This window comes from Rattus norvegicus, chromosome 14 (genome assembly GCF_021556685.1).
Source record: "Rattus norvegicus strain SHRSP/BbbUtx chromosome 14, alternate assembly SHRSP_T2T, whole genome shotgun sequence".
Taxonomy (NCBI): domain Eukaryota; kingdom Metazoa; phylum Chordata; class Mammalia; order Rodentia; family Muridae; genus Rattus; species Rattus norvegicus.
In genome coordinates, this window is record NC_141547.1 from 87,176,014 (window position 1) to 87,187,875 (window position 11,862).

Consider the following 11,862-nt stretch of genomic DNA (forward strand, 5'->3'; position numbering starts at 1 on the left):
CATGAGCATGGGAGGTCTTTCCATCTTCTGATTTCTTCTTCAATTTCTTTCTTCAGAGACTTGAAGTTCTCCTCATACAGATCTTTCACTTGCTTGGTTAAAGTCACACCAAAGTATTTTATACTGTTCAGGACAATTGTGAATGGTATCAATTCCCTAATTTCTTTCTCAGCCTGTTTATCCTTTGAGTAGAGGAAGGCTACCAATTTGTTTGAGTTAATTTTCTACTCAGACACTTTGCTGAAGTTATCAGGTTTACTAGTTCTCTGGTGGAACTTTTGGGGACACTTAAATATACTATCATATCATCTGCAAATAGTGATATTTTGACTTCTTCCCTTCCAATTTGTATCTCTTTGACCTCCTTTCATTGTCTGATTGCTCTGGCTAGTACTTCAAGTACTATGCTGAATAAGTAGGGAGAGAGTGGGCAGCCTTGTCTAGTCCCTGATTTTAGTCAGATTGCTTCAAATTTCTCTCCTTTTAGTTTGATGTTAGCTACTGGTTTGCTGTATATTGCTTTTACTACATTTAGGTATGGACCTTGAATTCCTGATCTTTTCAGGACTTTTATCATGAAGGGGTGTTGAATTTTCTCAAATGCTTTCTCAGTGTCTAATGAAATGATCATGTCGTTCTTATCTTTGACTTTGTTTATATAGTTGATTATGTTGATGGATTTCCGTATATTAAACCATCCCTGCATCCCTGGGATGAAGTCTACTTGATCATAAGGGATGATCATTTTGATGTGATCTTGGATTCGGTTTGCAGAATTTTATTGAGTATTTTTGCATCAATATTCATAAGGGAAATTGGTCTGAAGTTCTCTTTCTTTGTTGGGTCTTCATGTGGTTTCAGTATAAGAGTGATTGTGGCTTCATAGAAGGAATTTGGCAGTGTTCTGTCTGTTTTTATTTTTTGGAATAGTTTGGACAGTACTGGTATGAGGTCTTCTATGAAGGTCTGATAGAATTCTGCACTAATTCCATCTGGTCCTATGCTCTTTTTGGTTGGGAGATTTTTAATAACTGCTTCTATTTCTTTAGGAGTTATAGGGTTGTTTAGATGGTTCATTTGTTCCTGATTTAACTTTGGTACCTGATATCTGTCTAGAAAATTGTCCATTTCCTCCAGATTTTCCAGTTTTGTTGAATATAGGCTTTTGTTGTAGGATCTGATGATTTTTTAAAAATTTCTTCAGATTCTATTGTTGTGTCTCCCTTTTCATTTCTGATTTTTTAAATTTGGATACACTCTGTGACCTCTGATTAGTCTGGCTAAGGATTTGTCTATCTTGTTGATTTTCTCAAAGAATCAGCTCCTGGTTTTGTTTATTCTTTGTATAGTCCTTTTTTGTTTCTACTTGGTTGATTTCAGCCCTGAGTTTGATCATTACTTGCCTTCTACTCCTCTTGGGTTTATTTATTTCTTTTTGTCTAGAGCTTTTCGGTATACTGTCAAGCTGCTAACATATGTTCTCTCTTGTTTCTTTTTGCAGGCACTCAGAGCTATGAGTTTTCCTCTTAGCACAGCTTTCATCGTATCCCATAAGTGTTGTACCTTCATTTTCATTAAAGTCTAAGAAGTCTTTAATTTCTTTCTTTATTTCTTCCTTGACCAGGTTATCATTGAGTAGAACACTGTTCGACTTCCATGTATATGTAGGCATTCTTTCTTTATTGTTATTGAAGACCAGCTTTAGCCCATGGTGGTCTCATAGGATACATGGGATTATTTCTATCTTCCTGTATCTGTTGAGGCCTGTTTTGTGACTGATTATATGGTCAATTTTGGAGAAAGTACCATGAGGTGCTGAGAAGAAGGTATATCCTTTTGTTTTAGGATGGAATGTTCTATAAAAATCTGTTAAATCCATTTGGTTCATAACTTCTGTTAGTTTCTCTATGTCTCTGTTTAATTTCTGTTTCCATGATCTGTCCATTGATGAGAGTGGGATGTTGAAATCTCCTACTATTATTATGTTAGGTGCAATGTGTGATTTCAGCCTTAGTAAGGTTTCTTATATTCAGGAATCTTTAAAGAATGGACAGATTTTTTTTATCAGTCCCCTCACGAATCACTTAAAGATACTAAATATGATAGCAAGAAAGGCATCCATTCTGATAGAAGAGGACAAGATTCATAAAGACCTGGAGTGGGTATCAGAAACAAATGAGGTAAAAGGCACTCAGGAAAAAAAAATCTTCTGTTTGTGGCAAGGATGAGTAGGGATACTTGGAACATAGAAAGTGCAAGAAGTGGTCTACTCAGGTGATGTGATTTACCTTGTTCTAAGAAGTCAGTAAGGGGAAGCAGCTCTCACAGTGGAGGACCAGTTTGCCATGTAACATTGCTGCCTAACCAAAATTGGAACGCTCTGGCTGGTACGTGGACCAACATTTCAGAAGATCTGCAGAGATAAGGGACCATCTATTGTTTGTAATGTTCTAGAAAAGATGTCATCAACCAAGCAGAGTTAAAAAATAGTGTCCCTATAAAATACTATAAAATATTTGCTCCCAATTAGCAATGAAAAATCATGTATTCATTGAGTGGGGATCATGTCTGATACAGACTATGTGAACCCAAGTAGGGTGGGAATAACAACCAGGAGATCCATGGTGCAGGTTCAAAGGAGAGAATCAAGGTGCAGTAAGATAAAGAAGTCATTCTTTTAAGCCCAAATAGGGTATGAAAAGAGTCTGCCTTGGGAGCTAGCCTGATATGTGATGGTGGTACTCAAATGGGATTCCAGGAACGGAAGATTGACAATGCTTGTGCTTCAGACACTAGACATCTATCACAATAGAATGGTATCCCAATGGGGCCAGCTGTAGAATTCTTCCCTTGTACCACTTTAAGAGCACACACATGCCGTAGGAGACACAAGAGAGAGTAGTCATTTTTTACTAGTGGGCCCATACTTTGTTGCACGATATCAGGGACTAACCTTGATGACATGGCTATCCCTTAAGTGATTCAATCTCACTTGGTTCACGACATGAGGAAAGTGAGATGCACATCTCTTTGGATGATGATTATCCCACAAGGTGACATATTAGTTACCGAAAGCAGGCTTACTTGAGTAAGTAAACAGATTCAGAGAGAATACATGGGATTAGTCATTGTTGGCATGATAAGCAAGACAATGAGTTTAAGACCCACACTTTCAGGTTGAAGCAGAACACATCTTCAGCACCTTATACATAAGACATAGACATCTGGATAGGAATTGAAATGATACAGGCCAGGGCCTGTGTTCACAGATATGTGTTCATGCTTGGTCCATGAAGAGAAACTTGGAAAAAGGATGATCTCGGTTATCAGAGACCCAAACAGCACTGAGATTTTAGCTTCGAATTAATACCTTCACACAATGTAAACTGTGTGATGATCGAGGGAAAGCACAGGGGTGAGCATACGTAATCCTGATCAGCTTGGTTAAGTGAGATAAAATATAGGCCTGGGGCTTTTGCTGTACTGAGAGGGAGAATGTGTTTAAGCACTGAAAGGGTTAAGTTGAAAGGGTTGCCATTGAGAAACAGGGACAATTGAGCACTAAGGTAAATGTAGTAATAATCATCCAATGAATGGTCCATAAATCTATAGTTTACATGAGTAGATAAGTGATTGAATAAACAAATTGAACATTTATTGAGGAATGGAATACTTGCACAATTGAAAAGGAAACTTGCCCCCTTACCCGTTCCACCCTCAAACAATTCGTATCATAAAGAGTCATTGGTGGCTTACGCAAGGTTAAGAAAATTAACCCCGCCATACAGCCATGTACACCCAAGCCATGTGGCAGGAAGAGAATACAGTATCAATGTTTAGATTGTTCTGCAAACAAAGCACAACTTACATCAGATCTTAAAGAATGTACTCAAGGGACAGACTACAAGTGACATGCTTTTCTTCTGTAATCTTCAAATTTCTAAAGGTTGCAGAGAACAAAGACAGAGGCTAAATTCTGATTCTGCATTCCACATAAAGAGGCCACTGGCTGAAAATCCAGTTGGGATGTAATGAATCCATAGATACAATGAGGATGTCAGTTTTATCACCTTGACAGTGCCGCTCCTTGTGCAAGTAAGAAAATTAATGTTTATAGAAAGCAGCGCCTTCTCTAGCTTTGTGAGCATCACTAACTAATTTAGTAGGAAATATACACTTAAGCGGTCAGAAACTTGTTTTACGTGGTTTAGGAAAAAATTACTTTGCACAGTTTTGCAATTTTTATGCAACTTTGAGATGGTTTCCAAACAAGGAAATTTAGATGGATTGAAAGTGACAAAAAGCCAGGGCAAAAACACATATTGTCATACTATATTTAACTAGAGTTCTAGAAAAGACTAGGCTATTCCATGGTAATAAAAAGCAGATTACTTGTTGTGTAGTGAGGACACTGAAGAGAGTTGCTTCAGAAGGGACAGCAAGAAACTTCCAGCCAGGATGAGATATTCTGATGAGGTATAGATTTGAGGCTTAGACACGTTTCAAAACTGTATAGCTAAAAACAGGATAAAAAACAACACATAGCATCACCATTGGTTTTAATATAAGTGTTTTAATACTTTCATTAGGTGTGAGCAGTTTAAATATTGATTAAATTAAGAGATTTCCAGACACATCAACTGTGTGGTGCAGTTTAAAAAAAAATAAAGGAAATCAGGGGCTAGAGATAGGGATCAGTGGTTAGGAGCACAGTCTGCTCCTCCAGAGGACCTGGGTTCAATTCCTAGTACCTACATGGTAGCTCAGAGCTGTAACTCTACTTCTGGAAGATCTGATGCCCTCTTCTGGCCTACACGAAGGCTCACACATGATGTATAGGCATACATGTGGTCTAAAGAGCCACAAATAGAAGGTGAGTCTCTGTTGGAGTAGATGTGTCACTGTGGGTAGAAGCCAATCTTCTCCTAGCAGTCTTTAGATGAAGATGTAGAACTCTGAGCTCCTCCTGCACCATGCCTGCCTGGATGCTGTCATGTTCCCACCTTGATGATAATGGACTGAACCTCTGAACCTGTAAGTCAGCCCCAATTAAATGTTGTCCCTTATAAGACTTGCCTTAGTCATGGTGTCTGTTCACAGCAATAAAACCCAAAACTAATTGGTACCAGGAGTATTGCTGTGATAGGCCTTTCCATGTTTTTGTTTGGAAGAATGTGGATTTGAGGCGTTTGGATTTGGAAAGCAGTGAAATGCTTTTAATAGGGCTTAATAGGCCATCCTAGTAGGAATGAGGAAGACTTTGTTTCTGAGGGTGATTTGAACTGTGGAAGCTGGATTCTAGAGGTTTCTGAGGAGAAGAATTTTAGTATGTGCCTGAGAGACTGTTCTTGTGATATTTTGGTGAAGAATGTGGCTGCTTTTTGCCATTGTCCAAAGAAATCTGCCTGAGTCTAGAATGAAGAGACCCAGACTGATTACATTGACAAAGGAAGTCTCAGAAAAGTCCAACATAGACTTTGTTCTATGGGTAAACCTCATGAAGAGTATTTTTAACATGCATAGCAAGCTAAGAAAGGAAAAATAAAAAATGTGTGCTTGGAGTATTAAAGGTGCACCTGGAAGTGATAGAACTGAATTCTCTGTTAAAGGATATTAAATTGAATTAAGGAAGTAGTGACTTTGGGTCAGTATCCTACCTAGCTAAGTTTAGATCTAGGCATGGTGGTAAACCCCTTTAATCCTGGGAGATAAAACCAAGCAGATCTCTGAGTTCAAAGTCAGTCTACAGAGCGAGTTCTAGAACAGTCAAGCTTAGGCAGTCAAGGAGTTGAAAAACAGAAAGCTAGTGATAATGTAATAGGACAAGGGGGCCATGTTCCAGCTCCTACAAGCAGCAGAACTTGGCAGCTTTGATCACATGGCTCTGGCTTTAGAATCCAGAATAAAAGGGACTAATGGGACAATTGATGCTGGTCAGCTGGAGCTAAGAAATTAGTGGTGATTAAGAAGAGACCAGCATCGCTGAGATAAAATCTTCTGGGAAGTGTTTTCTGAGAGCACAAAGAAGCTGTGTTCCAGAGATAGCCAAGGCCATTCCTCCTGCTGCAGCCGTACTTGGTAATGTGTAAGAGTCTTCCAGGTGGTACTGGTTTTGAAGGCATGACGGGGTCATGAAGAACAACCGATGCTTGGTTCTGTGAGAGACTATAGAAGGCCATTGGTGAAGGTGCAGCCTCAGTTGCAATTGATGGCCCAGGACTGAAGGGGTCATGAAAAGGATTTGAGGCTTGGCACTATGAAGAGAGCCTATGAGAGGCTGTGGGTGAAGCCTAGTTGCAACAGAAGATCCCACTGTATTGGAGATGCCAGTACCATGGTATGACCACCAAGAACAGCAGCAGCAGTGGAATGGATCGACCTAAGCTTAGAGTGCTACAGAGGGCAGAGCTGGAGAAGTGACGCCAGCCTTTTGGAAGAGCCCAGAATATCACATGTGGAGTGCAGACATTGAAACAAGAAGCTATAATATTAAATTTGACTTAGACATCCCAAGATGTTTAACATGCCAGAGCAGTGGGCTATCTGCTGAGGAAACTGTTAACAGGGAGAGTAACTAGCCCAGGAGAAAGAAGTTTGTTGCAGTCAACAAAGATGAAAAGGGAGGTGATGTTCCGAAGACCACATTGAAATCAGACATGGAGATGCAGAGTTTGAAGTTTGTCCAGCTGGTTTCCTGTCTTGCTTTGGGAATTACAGTTAAATGATTGGATGAATATCAGAAGAGGCATTGGACTTCGGACTTTTAACATTGTTGAGACTGCAATAGAATATGGGGACCTTTGAAGTTGAACTAAATGTATTTTGTATTATGCTATGTTTAGGTATGGCCCCTATAGACTCATTTGTTTGGACAAGCCTGTAAGAACCAGGGAGTGGAATGGTCTATATATGCTCAGCCCAGGGAGTGGCATTATTAGAAAGTTGGCCCTTTTGGAGTAGGTGTAGCCTTTTTTAGTGCTCATGCCACTGTGGGTGTGGGATTTAAGACCCTCATCCTTGCTGCCTGGAAGTTAGTATTCTGCTAGCAGCCTTCAGATGAAGATATAGAACTCTCAGCTCCTCCTGTACCAGGCCGGCCTGGATGCTGCCATATTCTCATCTTGATGATAATGAATGGAACCTCTGAACCTATAAGCCAGCCCCAATTAAATGTTGTCCCTTATAAGACTTGCATTGGTCATAGTGTCTGTTCATAGCAGTAAAACCCAAACTAAGACAACACTGAAACACTGAATGCTGACCAACAGGACTCTGGAGCTTTTATCAAACAGCAAACCTCTGGATAGATTGGTCAAAATTAAGTCTCAGAAGAACCATTGAAAGGTTTTTTTTTTTCTCATGCTGACAGAGATTCTGGACAGGTAAGGTTGAGGGTGAGGAACAAGTTGTGACTTCAAAGGCCCTGCAAAACACATGACTGGTGGTGTCAGACTGATGGTAAAGGAAAAGCAGTCTAGTGTATGATGTCTGTAGGCTGCCATTTTAGTTAGTGGTCATGCTCAGCTTAAGAAACTGCTAAATTGATCTTCGGACATGATCAAGCAGTATCCTACACCAGTCATAGCTTTGTAAAAGAAACTTTCAAAAAATAATCTTCAATATGCTAACTTGAAACATTTTCTTTTCTTAATGAAACAGAGTTTATGGTTTGGTTAAGTCTCTAGACTTACTCTTTATAGTAAGTCTCTAGGCTTATGAACTTTCCTTGTCTCAGGAAATTCCTAGACCATGAAAGACCAGGAGAGCAAAGAGCACAAGATTTACTAAGCCCAGCCGTTCCACGTTACTCATTGGGTAAGTCCTGATTACATTCTGTTGGATGGTTGTCAGCATACCTGCTGCAAAGAGAAATACATATGCTCCTGCAGCATAATTGGGCAAATAAGGCATTGCTCTGTCCTGTGGCCAGCTTTATACACAGCCCTCGAAAACAGCTGAGTATTCCCACTGCTACCACCCATGGATGGGAGTTTTTGTTCCTCTGTATCATGGTCAGAATTTGGGGTTTCCTGTTTGCTTGTTTTCATTTTAATCCTTCTGGTGGGGATTAGGTGGATTGGATTTTGCCAGTGTCCAGCTGCGGTTTGTCAACTTTTCATGTGTCACTTGTCCTCTGTGTGTCTTTTTGTTTCAACTAATATTTCTTTACCATGACAGGTATTGTATTACACAGTCTATGTTGAAATGAAGATTCAGATGGACATTACAATTACTTCAGATACAATAGAGCTTAATTTGGGATAAAATAGCTTTGAATGTGAGCTATAAAAAGTCTTGTTTCTATTAATAGCCCTTCTGTGTTTCATATGAATGAAAATAAGTGAAAATAATTCTTCTAATTTTTTAAAAACTTTTTTCTTGATTCTTTGTGAGTTTCACATCATGCAACCCAATCCCACTCATCCACCTGTCCATTCATATCCACCCTCTGCCCTTACACACACACACACACACACACACACACACACACACACACACACACAACAAAGCATAGAAAAACTTTGTGGAAGCTGTAGTGTGTCACACTGTGTTCCACAGTACTCCCCTCTGTCCACACATCCTCAATTGCAAATACTCGTTGCAATGAGCCATTGGTCTGATTCGAAGTCTCTGGCTTTTGTGACACCATCAATATTGGATCCTTATCGGACTCCTCCTGATCATCCTGTTGCTGCCCTGTGTCATGGAGATCCTGCAGCTTTGGATCACCAGGATTGACTTTTCACGCGCACCAATATAGTTCACAGATGATGTAGATGTTGGGTTAAGCCAACTCAAAGCCCTGGATCCTGGCCTGGGTGGAAGCTGAGCTGTTAAACCTCCGTGTTCTCCGTTATCCAAACCATCAGGGTGAGCATTCCAGCATTGTTCCAACTCAGTCACACAATGCTGCCATCAACAAGAAACAAAGTCAGCTATCCTGTCTCAGCTGACTCACCTGCACCCATGTCCCCAGAGTCAGCTCTACTGGGCTGTCAAGGCCAGACAAGGTGCAGGGCCCATGTCCCTAAACATCATTAGTAATGAGAGATGTGGTTAGCTCTCCAGAATATAGCAGCCAGTGAGGAGCGGCTCCAGTTCTACCCAGACTCTGGATATCCACATGGTCGCTGCCCAGACCATGAGCATTCCCATGGTCTCTACTTCTAATATCAGCCATGGACATTGACCCAGACATGGTCCTCAGCGGCAGCATGGGTTGGAATTTCACTGTGGTCTTGGTCCATTACATACTTTCACATTGTAGTGGCCTCTGCTATACAGGCTAGTTAAGCAGCTAGCAGGCCTCTGGGTAACTTCATCTGTCCTGGTGATAGCCTGATGCCAAGCGGGTATCTAAGTATGTACAATCTGCCCATGTGGCATGACAGTGGGAATGTCTATGAACATCTTCACCCTCCTGCACTACATGGCATGGCATGTGTCCCTAGCTATGTAGTAGCAGACAGGTCTCTGGCTGTCTCTAGATGTCTTCCTCCACACATGCTATGTTATATAGTGGGAGGCAGAGCTCTGTGTGTCTACCAAAAATAATTGTTTCAAAGGCAAGCCAGTGGTTTCTCTTTTTTTTTTTTGGGAGGGGTGGCGGGATGACATAATAGAGAAAAAACTGTCTGGTCCAGGTTCTGAAAAGTTCCTTTTGCTCTAGGTCCTGTCAACATCCTGATGCCTAATGAGAGCAACAAAGTTTTCAATAGAGAGAAGGGTTCAACTACAAGGGAGCCTTTCTGCTGAGGCAGGCATCTATAAAGTCATGGCAAAGCCAATGATGGACATCCTCTTAAATAGTCCCCAGCACTACATTCTAGGTGACTTTACCTCTTACAGATTTTGACTTCTGAACATACCTGGAGAGAAAAAAAAACCAAATTTGCTTGTTTGGGGACTGCTTGTGGATCACATAGGTTCCCAGACCTCTGCCTAGCTTAATTATTAGTACACTGCACCCAAAGGAGAACTATAGTCCTCAAGAGCATAAGTCTTGTCTACAAGGTTTTCAAAGAACTCTGCTAGAGCTTCCAATGCCTTCCCTGTGAGTCTTTCATAAACTATCTAGCCTAGAGAACTTGTTGGTTTTTCTTTGAGACAATATCTTCCTAGGCAGCTCAAATTGGCCTTGGATTTATGAACTTTCTGCCTCAGTGGCTATGTTAGAGGTGTGTACTTGCCATGACTAGTTCATTAAATATTTTTTTTACACATCCTCTTCTGCTAGAGACTACTTCATTGCTTTTGTTATTTGGGTTGTCCAACGTCACTGAGTTCCTCAAGTACATCAGGCAGACACTCTGCTTTTTGATGTTCAGAATCTGAGGGAGGAAGTGGGGGTTCAAATTGACGAGTCAGATTCAAACTAATGTGGCAGATGGCACAAGCCTCAGTGGTTGGGATGTGAAGGCCTCAGCTACCTGCTCATGGCTCCAATCGGCTCTGTCCCACATGGGATCCCCAACCCAGGGGCAGCAGGCCTGCCTCTAGTGTTTTTTAAAATTTAGAGTTATGGTTTTGTTGGCATTTGCATACATGATTACTGTATTTGCATAATTTCCACCTTCCCCTCTGCTTCCCCAAATGCCTCCCTCTCCTTAACTCCTTCCATGCACTCTACTTAAAATCATGACCTGTTCCTGTGTCACTTGTCATTCTGGAGAGGTTTACCTTGTTCAGAGTATAGTATTCTAGTTCCATCCATTTGCTACACATTTTTAAGTGAAGTGTCAGCTCAGTATTTGTTCAGTTTTACTTGGATAACTTGCTTTTTGTTGTTAGGGTGGGGAATTCTCAGGATATTTTATTGGGTGTGTAAATATTATTCCGGATGTTTCTCATTTTGCTCCTTAATTCTTTTCAGGTCTGGATAGATGGTTCAGCAGTAAATCACACCAATTATTCTTCCAAAGAACCTAGCTTCCATTCTTAGTATCAGTCTGGAACTCTAATTCCAGAGGATCCAATGTCCCCTTTTGGCCTTACACTTGTACTGTACAGATGGCATATACACATACTCTCATGTGCATGCACATAAAGATAAATAAAACATGATCTTTCATAACAAGTGTCTTTTACAGAATGTATTTTTTAACGTTTTTCACCAATTCCAACTTGTCTTGTTTTCCCAAGTCATATCTTTGCTCTCACACTAGAAGTTCCCACTTCATTCTTTCAAATTTGTAAGACAGGGATTTGAAAGTCATTAGAAGTTACTAGCTCAGAGGACTTGGGTAGCTATTAGCTTTTCCTGTACCTTAACCTCCTGAGCTAAGCTTACAAAGAAACTGAGAAAGGCTCCATTGATCTCAAAGACAACCCCTCCCCCATAATGGCCTGTATTTAAAGGCACAAAGATTAGGTTATATAGAAACATTTATTACTGGAGATCTACTATTCACGTCAATCACTATAGGTAATAATAATAATTACACACACACACACACACACACACACACACACACACACACTATTCTTTGTTCAAGGAAGGGATTAGTGTCCCACTGTTAGGAGATTGCTTATCACATGTAGTGAATTTAGACTGAGATGTGTGAATCAGACCCTATAAATGTTCCTAATATAAATTATTCATCTAAAGTCAAGGACTTATAAGTCATCTTGAAGTTTGATCTCTTGAATTGCAATATCTGAAGTCCAAAACCTTGATGGATGGTCACCTTCAACCACATAGGGCAAAACAGTTCATAGATTTCTTTTACCTATCACTATCATCATATGTTGTGAGCCTATCAGCTATAAAGTCAGATATGTGCAATTATTTGGAGTAATGTTGGTACCTGACTGGAGAAGGAAGCATGATAAGATGCATGAGCTTTGGGGTGAATCAGAACC

The 11,862-nt window shown here is 40.4% G+C and overlaps 1 long non-coding RNA gene across 3 annotated transcripts in view; it reads left to right on the forward strand.

The window, feature by feature from the left end:
• Positions 1-11,074, forward strand: part of LOC108352794 (uncharacterized) — a 52,345-nt gene extending 41,271 nt beyond the window's left edge. For 2 of the 3 annotated variants that reach the window (XR_015637120.1, XR_015637121.1), the window contains exons 5-8: positions 3,947-4,095; positions 7,736-7,815; positions 9,671-9,830; positions 10,874-11,072. This is a non-coding gene — a long non-coding RNA (uncharacterized LOC108352794). Of the gene's footprint in view, positions 1-3,946; positions 4,096-7,735; positions 7,816-9,670; positions 9,831-10,873 lie in introns of all 3 variants that reach the window. The other variant, XR_015637119.1, reaches the window with a different exon arrangement.
• Positions 11,075-11,862: the final 788 nt, after the last annotated feature.